Raw genomic sequence first — 15592 nt, 5'->3', positions numbered from 1 at the left:
GATTAATATTAATTAATCAAGTTTACACTAATTAAGCTAGGTTAGTACTGATTAATCAAGTTCAGGCAACTAATCACACTTGACTTAATTATTCCTGTTTAAGCTTAATTAATCTTGATTAAATTCACTAATCACACTTAAATTACCACTAATCCTGATTATGTTTTCCACACATTGCATATAAATGTTAAGAACATTAGACCATGCCACTTAAGCATCTTGATGAGGGGAATATAATTATATGTATGCAAATATAATTCTTCCTTTCTTGTCTCTATGTTTTCTTTCATTTCACATCAAATGACAGAACTTCAAGGCTATAAACATTGGATAGCAAAACATGTGTATTTTATTCAAAGAACAAATCTTTCTAGTCATGCCAAAGGACCATCAAAGTATGTCTTTTAAGTGTATCATACACTGAAGAAGGAAAATTTAATTCCAGGCATCTCAAGCATTGAAATGAGAAATATGTATGTGTCAGTTAATGGAAATACCTAGGGTGTTACAACAGCAGTTGGTGGTTGACAGAATGCGTGGGTTCAGTGAACAAGGATTACATGAGAAGAGACAGTAGAAACAGTGAGGAAATCCTGAAGCAATTCCCCCTAGACTCTTTTGGCATCACATCTGCAAGAGGTTGCATCACATACTACTAGTAACTGTCTTCCAACAAATTCCTCATTCAGGGGGCTTCAAAGTAATTCCACTGCATCACTTTTATGGAGGATTCAATTTTGAAAATTTGGAGCCAAGTAGTCTTGAAAATTAAGTAAAGCTAAGGGTTGGACCTATACAGAATCATACTCATGATCTTGAAAGCTTACCTGAGTAATAAAGAACAAAAGACAATAAGAATATAACTGAAAAGTAAAATTAGCAAAATACCCTAATATGCAAATTAAAAAGTAAAAAGAAAAGCTGTAATCAAACTTAAAGAATAAACCAACTTTACTAATCCAATTCTAGGAGAGGTTCTTTCCAAATATTTTTGAAACTCTATAGGTTCAAAATTATATATGCTTTTTTGTGGATTCACAAGTTGAAATTGTTTATGTAATGTAGTGTCATTGCCACCATCATGGCTTTGCCAAGCCCTGCAACAGCTGGGAGGTTGCTGTTGCTACTTAAATCTATAAGTGAGGTTACAGAGACTTCTAGTTCAAAAAGAGCAAAAAAGAAGTCTGGCTATGATGTGGGAGCTGTTGTTCAGGCAGAGGTAGAAATATCTATTTTTGTTGGATTTCCATCTTGGTGTTAATATTTAAAGGCTTCATTTGACCACAAAAACCTGTTATCATGGTTTCTTTATTTTTTAAGATTATTTATATGCAATTATGTTTTATTGCTAGATTACTGAAATAAAGACTTTGGAACTGAAATTGAAATTTGGATCTGGTTTCCATGGGAGGGTACATATCACAGAGGTGAATATTTTTCAATTATTATTTTTTATTTTTTTGACACAATGGCACAGTACAGTCATCTATGATCATTGTTTCTAGATTTATATGGGTTTCGAATTACTTGGCTGTATATACTAGTTAAACTTGTGTTGTGGCAGGCAAATGATGATAATGCTGTCGAAAATCCCTTTAAAGACTTCAGAATTGGACAAACACTGACCGCAGTAATTGTTTCAAAGACCAATAAATCAGAAAATAATAGGAAAAACTATCAGTGGGAATTGTCTATCAGACCTTCTCTCGTTTCAGGTAAGGTAATGTCTAAAGTTTCTTTATTTATAGTCTATATCAAAGCTTTCAGTCACTGGGTTCCCTCAACAGCATACTTGTCCTTTCAATATGTTAACATATCACCCAAAGTTGGCTGACATTTATTCCAAGTAGTTGAATTGGCAACGCAACTTGTTTTTTTCATTCTTTCTTATCTAAGTACACCATTCTTTTCTTGTAACCTTGAATCATTTTCTACACTTCTACTCCTCCCCTTTGTGCAAGCAGTGTCTTGAACTTGGACTATAACCCCAGCACTAGAGCCGTTAAACTTTTTTTTCCATCACAAATTGTGTTCCATCATATCTACTTATCATAGTGTTCTTCCATCTCAAAATAGTTCATCCCAGTAATACTACTTTGTATCCTTTATTGTAGTATTTTTTTGATCAATAACAAAGAGATTTATTAATGAACAAAAAGAAACGAGGATAAGGCATCCTCTACAAAGAGGATAAAAAAGAAAGAAAGTACACAACCCAAACAAGACTACATCAAAATCCTTCTACATGTCACACATCGACAACCAATCTCTAAAAAGTGGAACCCCTCTAAAAAGAGCATTCACATGACAAATTTTATCCCACAAAAAATCCACATCCCGAAATTTATATTCGAAAACCCGTGCATTCCTTTCCAACCAAATGACCCAAAAAGTTGCGAAGATGGCACAATACCAATGCACGTTGGCCTTCTTCGATGCACCCAAAGCTCGAAAGTCAATTAGTAGCATATGCACATTGCCTTTTGGGGTCACCCACGTAGCATTCTTCAAAAGAAACAATCTATGCCATAAATTTAAAGCAACTGGACAGTGCAAAAATAAATGATCCATGAACCAAGGACCACATGAATACCTTTACCTTAAGAGGAGCACAAGTCTTTCAAATTATTTTATTAAAAGGAAACTGAGGAACTTGGGGATTATTAATGATTTTGCCAAAAAAGACTTGCAAGAAAAAATACCTGATGAATGAAGAGCCCAAACCTTCTGTCTTCCGAAAGAGAAGCCAAAGAAATATGATTAACTTTTGACAACAAAGACATCAACTCTTCAGCTTCCCTATCATTGAGATTCCTAAAAAAATTGAAATTTTAAGAAATTGGAGCCAAAAAGAAACAAGCCATGGAAGCTATAGAACTATTATGAGACCGGGCCACTCTATATAAATGTGGAAAATTTGAAACAAAGGAAGAAGAGCCCACCCAAACATCCTCCCAGAATCTAACAAGTTCCCATTATCCACCATCATAGAATGATAATGAGACCAAAGTGTGTAGAGATGAGAAATTGATTTCCAAGGAGCACGACAACTACCCCTAAAGACCACCTGTGAATCCCTACCATTACCTTGAATCCCATACTTGCTTCTAATAACAGAATGCCATAGTGTGTCACATTCATTTGGAAATCTCTATAACCACTTGCCAAGTAGTCATGTTTCTAGCCACGATGTTACCAATGGCCAAATCCCCCTTCTCCTTTGGGAAGGAAACTATTTCCTAGTTCACTAGATGATCCTTCTTACCCTCATCCTTACCTTCCCAGAGGATCTTATCAACTTTTCTAATGATCTTGCAACCTTAATTGGAATCCTAAACAGATAAAAAAAAAAAAAATAGAAATACCGCTTAAAACTGTCTTACTAGAGTATATCTACCCCCACGTGAGAGGAAAGCCTTGCTTCACCCTTTCAACCTCTTGCCAATCTTTTCCACAACTGGATTCCAAAAAGATTCACTCCTAGGAGTATCCCTCAGTGGAAGTCCCAGGTACTTGAACGGAAGTACCTCAATACCACATCCTAGAAGCGAAGCCATTCGTTGAAGCTTATTACGTTGCAAATTGATGCCCACCACACTACTTTTTGCCAAATTAGCCCTGAGATCACCCCAAAAATTCTCAAAACCAAAAAAAGATCAACTATCTGGCTCTCATCCCTGGTGGAAAAAAAGACGGTATCCTTTATTGTAGCATGACTCACCTTATGCTATTAATTGTCTTTGTAGTTATCCCACTTGAAGATAAATTCGTTGAAATGCTTACATCTTGTAATATGTTTAACTCAGAAACAGAAAAGCTTACACCTTATATGTGTCTGTTAATAGTTGTTGGGCATTGCTCTAGGGATCATCCTCATCCATATAAATTCAACTATATGGCTAATATATTAAAAAAGTAGATATTTTTTTTATCTGCTGGGTGCAGTTTTTATCCTTTTTCTCTGGTTGGGTCTATTCAAAGCAATGCTCGGTGAGATCCAAGGCCACTCCCTTAACCCATGTCCTCTGTTTTCCTCTGTGTTCTGTTTGAGACTGCAACATGTATCAAATCAGCCCTTGCTGGTGCATTAGTTGGTCTAAGTTGCACATGACCCAAACTTTGTTCTAGTATCTGTTTTATCACTCAAGTTGATCCAAATGCAATTGCTTATCCAGGTTCTACAGAAATGGGAGTTAAGCTTGGCAATGAAGATTTCAGTTATTCAATTGGGCAACATGTTACTGGATTTGTCTATAAATTGGATAGTGAATGGATCTGGTTAACAATGTCTCGACATGTGAAGGCTCAGCTCTACGTTCTTGACAGTTCATGTGAACCTACTGAACTTCAGGAATTCCAGAAGCGCTATACTGTGGGGAAAGCAATATCTGGTTATATTTTAAGTGCTAATAAGGAGAAAAAGCTGTTACGTTTCGTGCTGCGTCTAATTTATTCTGCTCCTGATAGAACACTTGGTTGTGAAACTACTAAGATAGATGACACAAGCAATCACTTGAATGGGAATGTAGCATACCATATTCACGAAGGTGATGTTGTGGGCGGCAGGATTTCCAAAATTCTTCCTGGTGTGGGTGGAATGCTCATCAAAATAGATCCACACCGGTATGGAAAGGTCCATTTTACTGAATTGACAGACTTATGGGTTTCTGACCCATTGTCTGGATATCATGAGGGACAATTTGTCAAATGCAAAGTCCTAGAAATCAGCCATTCAGTTAAGGGAACTTTCCAGGTTGATTTGTCATTACGCACAACTTCAGATGGCATTCATTCTCAGAAGTCTACTACTGTCAGCAACAGTGAACTCAACAACACTGTAAGTATTTAGAATTACTGGTGCTTTCTTGCATCACCAAGTCCGTATATAATTAAAATTCTATTTCGTTCTTTTGCACTTATCATTTTGCATTATTATTGTAACCCTTCAACTGACCACCAAACCCCCCCAACCCACCCCCCACCCCCCCCCCCCCCCCTCCTTCTTTTCTTGTTTAGTGGGTGCTGCAAGCAGTCAGCAAACACCCAACAAAAAATAGGAACTAATATCACCAAATCATATTAGAAAATTGCAAAACAATGTTGAACTGACCCAAAAAAATTAACTGTCAAACAGCACACCAGGGACCTGAATACCAATGGGGCCCAGAGCTTAACATTACGCTCCAATAAACCTGGCTGGTGATCCCAATCGGCCAGTCAGCACCTTCAATATCCGATGGAACTGAAAATTGCTCCACACAAAGCTGGCAATTTAGATTTCAGAAAAACTGCCCCTTTTTCTGGAAAATCATATGATATATAATAGTCAGCTCTCTAGTATTGAATCACTTGTCTTTTTTCGATGAAGTAGTTATTTAAGATGTATGGTTAATAGGCCTTATTTAAATAGTTAATAGGACTTATTTAAGCTGGCAATTTAGATTTCCGAAAAACTGCCCCCTTTGCTGGAAAATCATATGAAATCAAGGTTTTAAAAAGCGGTTGCGGTCGCCGTAACGGTGGCGGTGGCGCGGTTGCGGTTGCGGGGTGTAAAGGCCGTAGTGTAACGGTTGCGGTAACCGGAACCGTGAATTTTTTTATTTTTCGCACAATTTGAAACAAACTTACGGATACGCATATTTTTTTTCCATGATCATATTTATTGGGTTAAAAATAAATATTGATTAATTTTTATAAATTTTAAGTATGATCTAATATATTTCATATTTTTAAATTACTATAAACTGAGTTTTTTTCATTTTATTTTAATAATTAATGACTTTATATTATACAAAAAATCAATCACTAACTATTATATATAAGATAAACAATGACAAAAGTAAAAGAATAAATAAAAGCCTAAATATATATATACATATTTTAACCAACCCAAATAGATAATGACCACACTCATTATTATTATTATTTTCAAACAATATATAGATAGACACACACAAACAAAATGGTTGAGTGATAGCAGCTGAATAGAATAACATAGGTCTTACAACTTCAACGAATCAATAACATGTTCTTCATCTTCCCTCTTCTCTCTTTCTATCTCTTGCTTCTCCATTTTCTCTCTTTATCTTCTCTCTTCTCTCTATCCCTCTTCCCCCATTTTCAGCTTTTTTTTTGTGTGTTTTTTGGAAAGAAACAATTTGGAACCGTTACGTAACAGTGCGTAACAGGCCGTTACGGCTGTTACGGCACCGTTAAGACCGCTACGGTAGCAGCTACGGCCGACACACCTGTGAATCTCAATCATACTGCAAAAGCGGCCGTAACGGGTGGCGGTAACATCTGGCCCATCAACTTCTGTCACTATAATAATAAGCCAGTTTGTACAATCATCACATTTGTTTGATTTTACCAAACTTTGAATATAGGATGTGTTTTATGGGTAGGTGTGCCCCAACTCTTTTTAGGTTATGTAACACATGGTATCCTGCTCTGGCAGCGGACTGCATATTAGTTTGGGTTTATAATTGCATTCTTCTTCTGCCTAGGTTGGATTATGCCATATTTCCGAGCTTTCTGATGATCATGTTGACAATATTGAAACTAAATACAGAGCAGGGGAGAGAGTTACATCAAAGGTTTTGAAGGTAAACAATTGCATGTCAAGCTTTGCAAGCAGTGTGGTTGTTGTGTTATGATTGCTGAATGGTGATTATTGTAACCTCTTTCTACACTCTGGAGAACATGTATATTGATTCAAATGAATAATTTCTCTAAATATTATCTAAAATAGGAACAGCTGCTATGGAACTTCTGCCAGTTTGAGTAACTCTCTGTGGCTACAGAAGCTGTATTTTTTATTTTCTTCTGTTTTTCAAACTATTATCAGGTGGATGAGGATAGACAACGAGTTTCTCTTAGGATGAAGAATTCTTATTTTATGAGCAATTATGACATTCAAGCTCCTTCAAAGCAGAAGTATGATGATGCCATTGAGGAAAAAGATCACATGGTGGGTACTAGGTTAACAATGTTGCCAGATAGAGGCTCATTCGGGATGTAGAATTTGGACTTTGAATGTGAAAATGGGCAGCATCCTCTTCCTGCTGAAGTGGAAGCGAGGGCTTCTATTCTTCCACTTGAGGTCCCTCTCGATGATATAGAGAAATCAGACATGGTTAATGCTGCTTGTCAAAATATAGAGCACGTTGATGATGCTGATGCTGTAGATCAAAAGAATAAAAGCCAGGCAAAGAAGAAAGCCAATGAAGAGAGGTAATTTTTTTATTCACATATTTTCATGATTTTCTTATTAAAGGCTGTCTGTCTCAGTTTTCCTGTTAAGAATGGAAATTGTTCTGCTCAGGGAACGAGAAATTAGGGCTGCTGAAGAAAGGCTATTAGAGAAAGATATTCCAAGAAGTGCTGATGAATTTGAGAAAGTGGTTAGAATTTCCCCAAATAGCAGCTTTGTCTGGATAAAGTACATGGCATTTATGCTTTCTTTGGCTGATGTTGAGAAAGCCCGCTCAATTGCTGAGAGGTAATCATTTAGCTGTATTATTAGTTTCTAGTTTGCTCTGGCAAAAACATATGGAGTGTTTTTTTTTTTTTTTTCTGCATTTGTATTTTTATTTTATTTTTTAAATCTTATTTGAAATTCTTGCTTCAAGCAAAACATTTTGTCCCTAAATGTGTCTTTTTATTGTTATTATTCTCCTTGTTATGATTTATTTTTTAACAGGAAATACTAAAAGTTATTAACAATGGGATCCAATCCACTGCCTGCTTTAATCAATGTTATAATAAGCATTTCTCTGGTAGTATGAAGAAAGAAAATATTCAAATTGAGCTGAGATAATTGAGACAAAGGCTTGTTTAATTTGAGTTGAAAAGTAAATGCTAAACCTTAAATTTTCAAAATAATGAGACTGATTTGTTGAGTGAATAGCCACATGGAACATATGAGTGCATGGTCTTGTGTGTAAGCTTTTGTTTGTCAAGAAAAAGCGAGAATATCTGAACAGGATGTGAAAGTGGATTAGTGATCTTGGACTTGAAGCAGAGAATTGACGGGCTTGTTTGGTTTGTATTTGAGAAACATGTTTTGAGATAAAAAGTACGAAAATTTGTTTGGTTTGGTTTTTTTTCAAAAGATGTTTTGAAAAATTATTTTGAGAGAGAGTTTTGGAAAAAGTGATTGATTTGATGTGTATGAGAGAGAGATTTGTTTGGAAAACTTGTAAACCAAACAAGTTTTGGAAAAAAATTTTGAGAAAATTTGTTTGGTTTGATTACTTTTGAAAACTTATTTGTAGAGAAATTTTCCCAAAATTTTTTGAGAAACACAAACCAAACAAGGCCGACATTATTGTGGGTCCTAAATTGCATTTCAGCTTTCTGGTCACGTGATGTCTTATTGTATTGATTTGTTCTTTTTTTTTTTCTTTGTTTCTTTCTTCTTTGGTTTCATTTTTCTCTACATTCAAATTTTTTGGTTTTACCTTATATTCCCTTCATCAAATATGCTGTGGTTGAACCAACGAGCCATTTTTTGTGTCAGCAGTAGCTAGTTGCATCAAAAAAATAAAATAAATGCACATCCACAAATTGGCTTTTATGTTCATAATGTGTGCTAGTTTGCTTCTCACTCTATGTCTCTGTTGTGTTCTTTAGGGCTTTGAAGACAATAAACATCCGAGAAGAATCTGAGAAGTTGAATGTATGGGTGGCTTATTTTAATTTAGAGAATGAATATGGATATCCTCCAGAGGTAAAATATATATACTATACATGTATATCCTTTTGCCTTGTTTCCAAAAAAACTCTCTCACCATCAGTATCATTTCAATAGCTTCTAGGAGTTTTCTTACTTTAGTTTTTCTTTACAGGACGCTGTTTCAAAAATATTTGGAAGAGCATTGCAGTATTGTGATCCCAAAAAGGTGCATCTGGCACTGTTGGGAATGTATGAAAGGACTGAGCAACACAAGTTGGCTGACGAGCTTCTCAGCAAAATGAGCAAGAAATTCAAAGCATTCATGCAAGGTATTTTTATGATATAATAAACTAGAGTATTGTTATTGTTTTTTCCTCGAGTGGCGGAGCTATCAAATTAATCTACTAGACTTCACCATACGTTTTTTATTAATTTTTATTTTTTATAGGTTTGGTTAAGGCGGATTCAGTGGCTTTTGAATCAAAATCAGGATGAAGTTCAGTCTATTGTAAAATGAGCTGTTGTATGCCTTCCCCGGCATAAGCACATTAAGTTCCTCTCGCAAGCAGCTATTCTAGAGTTCAAATGTGGGGTTCCTGACAGAGGGCGATGGGAATGCTTCGCGAGTACCCAAAGAGAACAGATTTGTGGAGCATTTATCTTGATCAAGTAAAAATCCTTTTCTTCTATTTCTGTTGTTTATTTTTAACAATGAATGATAAAAAAATATAGTTTGCTTTATGCATTAAAATTTGTCTTAAAAAAAAAAATTAACAAACAGGAAATTCGACTTGGTGATGTGGATGTGATTCGTGCATTATTTGAGAGGGCAACAAGTTTGAGCCTTCCACCTAAAAGGATGAAGGTGTGTGCAACTTAACTGGTTGGTTGTGTTTGTTTTTGTTTTGTTTTGTTTTTTTTTTTTTTCGTGCTCATGCTGAAGATTTAGTTTTTGAGACTTTCCTTGTCACATGAGTGAGTGAATAAGTGTGGTTTGTTGGAAATGCAGTTCTTATTCAAAAAGTATGAAAGTCTGTAGGTGATGAAGAAAGGATTGAATCTGTTAAGAGGAAGGCGATGGAATATGTTGAGAGGTAGTCTTGCTTGATGAGGATGAAGGTGAAGATGAAGATGAGGATGAGGTTGAGGTTGAGGTTGTTTCGCATTTCAACGGGAATCATCCATTGGGTATAGTCCAAAGTATTATGACATCCGCTCGTTCACTCACCCACTCAATATTTGCAATAGGAGGATGAGTAGCAGCAGCACGACAGTTAGAAATAGATGGCATAAATAACTTATAACCATCCCCCTGTTTGTCTCATGATTGTGTACGCTTTTTGTTTAATTAATTATTCACTGAACGTCTTTGTTCTCTCTCTCTCTACATTAAGGTTTCTTTTATTTTTTATTTTTGTTTCGGTGTCCTGAACAACACTTCATATATATATATATATATATACACGCTGGTGGGTGAGTGTCACCCAATAAATGTCATGTTAAATCTATAAAATATACATTTTGATTTTGAATTAAAAATAGTGTCTATTGCTTTAGTGGTAGAAGTATTGTTTATTAAACCAATGATTTTAGGTTCAAGTGCCTTTTATCACCTTAATATTTAATTTTATATTTCTCTAAGAAATATGGGACACGTGGCATAAAAAAAAGTTTGGACATCAAGTAATTTGTTCACTTTATGGGGGTGTTTGGCAAGTTGAATTTTAGCCTTTTTTTTGGGTTAAAATTTACAAAAGGACAAAATATGCTAAAATAATTAATAAAATAAAATGTTAAAATTTATAATCATTTCACTTTTTCTCTTACAAACATCACATTCAACTACAAAAAAATCTATCTTCTTAAACACAGATTTTTAGCTTACTAAAATAGCTAAAAATTAAAATATCTTACTAAAATAGCAACATTCCAAACACCCACTATATATAGTTGAATAAAAATAACACGGGTAACCATATTACTTGATGTGAAAACGATCTGGATCGGACACTTGAATTACAAGCCTCTTTTGGAAAACCCTTTGTCAATTAAGACCCAACATTGATTCAGTGCTCTAAAATGGTAGTACTAATGTCAACTCTAATGAGCTGGCAGTGCAAGAAGAAAAAAATAAAAGTAAAAATAAAAAACAAAGGCCAAATTATCATATCAGTGATGGAGTCCACATGGTGTCATATCATTAGTGGTGTATTAGTGGTATTGAATTAGTGGTCTGAAACATTTTTCATTAAGAAGTTATTAGAGTTTCTTAATATTATATCCACACTCCAAATCCTTAGATTTTACAATGGTGACATAGGAGGGAAGAACAAAGAGAAATATTTGTAGAGATTTTTGTTTTTTTTTTTTTGGGTGAATAAGTCATAAAATAAAACAGAAGAAAATACAGGAATACAAGGGGCATGCCCCAGGATCTAGCCAACTATACAAACAAATAGTGACAAGCAAAACAAAAAAGAAGTAGAACAAAGAACTATAAACTATTAACAAAAGCATCGGCCCAACAGATAAAGAACAAATGAGCTGAGAACAAACTCGAACTCGAAAAGCACAAACAAATAAAGACAAAACTAGAACTGAAAATCCCCCTAGGATAAATGCACCATAGCAGCAAAGCAGCAACAGCCCAGTGAACCCCAAAACCAAAACTAGAAGAGAAAGTTTCTACATAGCACCGACCAACAGCAGAACCAGCGTGATCCACTCTAACAACCATAAAAAACCAAAACCTGTTCAGCAGCCATATACAGCACATAGGGGTGATGAACAGGGGAGAACCAACTTTGTAGCAAAGGCAAGAAGAAACCTAGCAAAGTCAACATGTCCAAAATGCCAAACGGTTCCAACAAAAGAGAAAGAAAAGAGAACAAAAAAAAGAGCTTTACCCTACATAGCCCGCAGGGATAGGACAATTACCATAATAAAAGAGCTATACCATTCAAAACTGTGTAAATCAAAACATAAACAAAAGAGCCAACTATCATAATAAGAACAACGAATTTCCAACTAGATTCCACTAGGTTTGGCGCACCTATGCAGCCTCAACCATGAGAGTCTTCAAACCGGATACTGCAAACTACACAGCAAACAACGCAGCAAACACTACCTCCATCGATTAATAAAACCTAACAACCAAAGCAAGTGTAAGAACCTTGATTACCCTGATCCAATTCAGATTAGTAAACAGCGATGAAGCTATATATAATCACCAATAAGAATATGAAAATAAAGAAAACCCGCAACAATTCTCACTTATGTAAATTCCTTGGTCACTCAACCCACAAATAAAGGACACTCAACAATTAACAGCAAGTTAGAGAATAAAGCCTAATTAACCAACAAATTATACACTCAATCACTCAACCCTCAACAATGGATATCCCTACAAATTGTACCAGCATATGTACCTGCAGTAGTATTAGAAAATATTATAGGGCTATTTCACTCAACCCACACCTTACAACACTCCTCACAGGATTTATAAACTCACTGCACTCAACCCTCCTATTGCTATACTCTTTACTCCACTGGAATGGCCTGCAAATCTGCAACAACACACGTTAGAACCAAACAAATATAATGATTAGATTTAAAAACCTCACTATATGGCTCACATCACTAGGCCCTCTTATACTGGCTCACCAATAACTCAACCCACAACACAACACTCATTTAAGGATAGAGGCAGGAAGCCTCCACTCTTGGAGGAACCATTCCTCAGTTTGAGTTCTTTTGATGTTGGAGATAGCCAAAAGTCTGTATCTGACAAGAGACACAATGCCTTTGACCACCACTTCTTCAGGTTTCTTTTCATGGGAAAATATTCTATTATTTCTTTCTAGCCACATATGGTAAACTGAGCTACAAAGCTCAATTGTCTAATGATGGTAGCTAAGGATTTTCCTTTACAGTCAGCAGCCACTACCTGAGGTAGGTCACTCCATGGAATATTCTGCCAATTTACTTGGCATTTGTCTTAGATAGCAGTCCACACTCGCAAGGCAAATGGACATTGAAAGAATAGATGTTGGTGATCTTCCCCATTATGGGTACAAAATTGACAATTGGAGACCCCATTAATGCCAAAGGTGGCAAGTCTGTCCCCAGTATTCAGTCTCCCTAAGATAGCCATCCAAACAACAAAGCTAGCTTTAGGGATGTTGTAAGGACCCCACAAAAGATCAGCCCAAGATACCTTAGGCCACTTCTTTCTCCAAAGATTCCAAACAGACCCAATAGTAAACAACCCACTCTTATTTGGCAGCCAAATTACCTCATCCCTACTACCAATGGTTAGCACCATGATAGGAGGAGAGTGCCCCACAATTTCCTGCACTTCCCAAGAGGAAGCATTAGGCCAATGCCAACCAGTAACAGAAATCACAAAGTCAACCTTGGATTGGCTCAGGAGACCAGTATCATACACAAATCTAGCACCATATTTCTCTTACAGGGAACCAAAAGGATGCCAATTATCATGCCAAAGGAAAACCTTACTACCAGGACCAACCACCCATTTAACAAGGGGATAGATCCTTTCTCTCAATGATAGTAACTTCCTCCAAACCCAGGAAGGATTACTTGGGGTTTTGATACCCCAAAAGCAGTTTTCTTTTAAGACGTAGGATTTAACCCATTGGCACCACGCAGACTGCTCTCCACTAGAGATTAAGAACCAAACATGTTTAGACACAGCAGCCTTATTCCACACCTCCATATTTTTAAAACCAAGGCCCCATTCATTAACAGGAGCACTAATTTTATCCCAAGCCACTTTAGCCGCAGTTTGTTTAAGATCCAAACCAATCCAAAGAAAAGCTCTACATAATGATTCAATCTCTTTAATCACTTTTTTTGGAAGGATAAAAAGAGAGGACCAGTAAACTTGCATAGAGAATAAGATTGTCTTGATAAGCTGGGCCCTCCCAGCATAAGACAAGACCTTGTTGGTCCAAGATTTCAACTTTTTAGTAATTCTAGTGTCTAAACTCCTACAGTCACTAGCTCGCAATCTAGTGGTGATCAAAGGAACTCCCAAATACCTTACAGGCAACTCTTCCTCAATGAATTGGGTAAGATCCAAAATATCCTTCCTCAGGGTGTGGTTGCAACCTGAGAAGAAGATATGGCTCTTATTAGGATTAGGGACAAGGCCAGATAAGGCTTGAAATTCCAAAATGCCCTGTTTTATGAGGTTAATTGTAGGAATAAAGTACTATGGCACCATCACAGAGTAGAAGAAGCCACTTGGGAAACAGAAGTGGAAGTCCGAGAGAAATACCCTAAGTTGTTTAGAGATGTGTAATCTTATTTACTTTGTGATGTTAATGTTTGTAATATAGCCTAAAGAATGTGAATAAACTTTGGTAGGTATATGTGTTGTAATGATAAGAAGTTCACGTGTTTTAGCTATTCATACTTCGAATTATGGTGTGTGATGATAATATGATGATTAGAGGTATTACAAGGGTAGTAATTGTCTTCTTGGGAATTGTTAGAGTTGCTTTTAACAAGGATTACCGAAATTTCGGGGGCGAAATTCTTTAAAGAGGATAGGCTGTGACACTTGGGTTTTTTGGACCACTCGAACGATGCTTTTGTCGCTCGAGCGTAGATCTTCAGGTCACAATAGTTGGCAGTTTTGCAGGCGGATCGCTCCAGTGAAGAAGTTGTCGTTCGAGCATAGAATGTTTGCTCTAGTAATTTCACTGTAGCTTTGCAAAACTTTAGGGACCTTTCATTTTTCGCTCGAGCGTAGGATGTGTCGCTTGAGCGACACTGTTTGCTCGAGTGAAAGAAGTTGTGCTCGAGCAGTTAGTCAGGACAGTAGATTTTAAAAGTCGATCCTCACTCATTTTATTTTAACTTTTCACACTCTCTTTCTCTCTAACGCTATTTTTCTAAAAACCCCAATTCGCAAACCCTAGATTTCTCTAACTTCAACCCAAGATTCCCTCAAAATCATCCAAGAAAAGTTGAAAGGAAGTCTAGATCAACACTTCTACTTATTATTTCGTTGGATCATCAAAGTTTCAAGTGTGATTCACAACCCCAGCTTCCACATTCAAGGTAGGGGTGTCTTTAACTTGCTATATCTTCAATTTGAACTACTTATGTGGTAATTTTCATTAGCTATTCATGTGTATGTGTATATATATATATATGTGTGTGTAGATTGTGTTGTTAGTAAGTGATTTGGGAAAATGTGAGTAATACTCTATGGTTATGGATGAAATTATGTTTATTATTGAAGATTATTGTAAGTGATGATGAGAGTTGATCTCCAATTTATATTTTAGAGAGAAACCCCAAAATTTCCATAACCCTAATTTTGAGACGCATTCAACAAAGAGGGGTGGTTTTGCTCAATTGGTTTAAAAAACATGAAATTGAAAGCATAGTATCCCTCTCGACTTAAGGTCCGATCTCCTTAGCTTTCAAACCTTGATTCAGAATGTTCAGTAATCAACCAAAGTATAAGGCTTGCATAGCCGGAATGGAGTCAGCCCTTGAACTAAGGGAAATAAGGTCGGATGTGATCCAGATTGGAAACTGCCCTTGAACTAGGGGAAATAAGGTCGAATGTGATTTAGATTGGAAGCAGCCCTTGAACTAGGGGCAATAAGGTTGGATGCGATAAAAAATTTAAAATTGGATTGTTTCTTAAGCTAATGAAGACCGAAAAATAAGTCAAATCCCGAAATCTGAGGGAATGAGTTTTATTACTAAAGGACAGTCGAGTTTCTATCCACGACACTAGGGGCAAATTTAGACCAAATTAGCCTAGTCCCTACATCATCATATCTATCAAGTAAAGTTTAGCAGTCATTCTTATAGATTTAGATGGCCTAAAGATCTCACAACCAATCAACATGGGCAAGCTAAAATGAAAGT

General features: G+C 36.2%; 1 pseudogene across 1 annotated transcript in view; it reads left to right on the top strand.

Annotated features, from left to right (window-relative positions):
* Positions 1 to 10216, top strand: part of LOC114283319 (rRNA biogenesis protein RRP5-like) — an 85532-nt pseudogene extending 75316 nt beyond the window's left edge. Inside the window, exons 27-38 of the transcript XR_014332422.1 lie at positions 1066 to 1219; positions 1353 to 1427; positions 1565 to 1715; positions 4176 to 4837; positions 6507 to 6605; positions 6848 to 7233; positions 7325 to 7501; positions 8635 to 8731; positions 8850 to 9006; positions 9126 to 9346; positions 9459 to 9542; positions 9687 to 10216. The product of XR_014332422.1 is annotated as an rRNA biogenesis protein RRP5-like (transcript). The remainder of the gene's footprint in view (positions 1 to 1065; positions 1220 to 1352; positions 1428 to 1564; positions 1716 to 4175; positions 4838 to 6506; positions 6606 to 6847; positions 7234 to 7324; positions 7502 to 8634; positions 8732 to 8849; positions 9007 to 9125; positions 9347 to 9458; positions 9543 to 9686) is intronic.
* Positions 10217 to 15592: the final 5376 nt, after the last annotated feature.

Source organism: Camellia sinensis, chromosome 6 (genome assembly GCF_055761805.1).
Source record: "Camellia sinensis isolate YWXY chromosome 6, ASM5576180v1, whole genome shotgun sequence".
Taxonomy (NCBI): Eukaryota; Viridiplantae; Streptophyta; class Magnoliopsida; order Ericales; family Theaceae; genus Camellia; species Camellia sinensis.
Note: the sequence above shows the minus strand (reverse complement) of the source record. Positions and strands in the feature narration are given on the sequence as shown.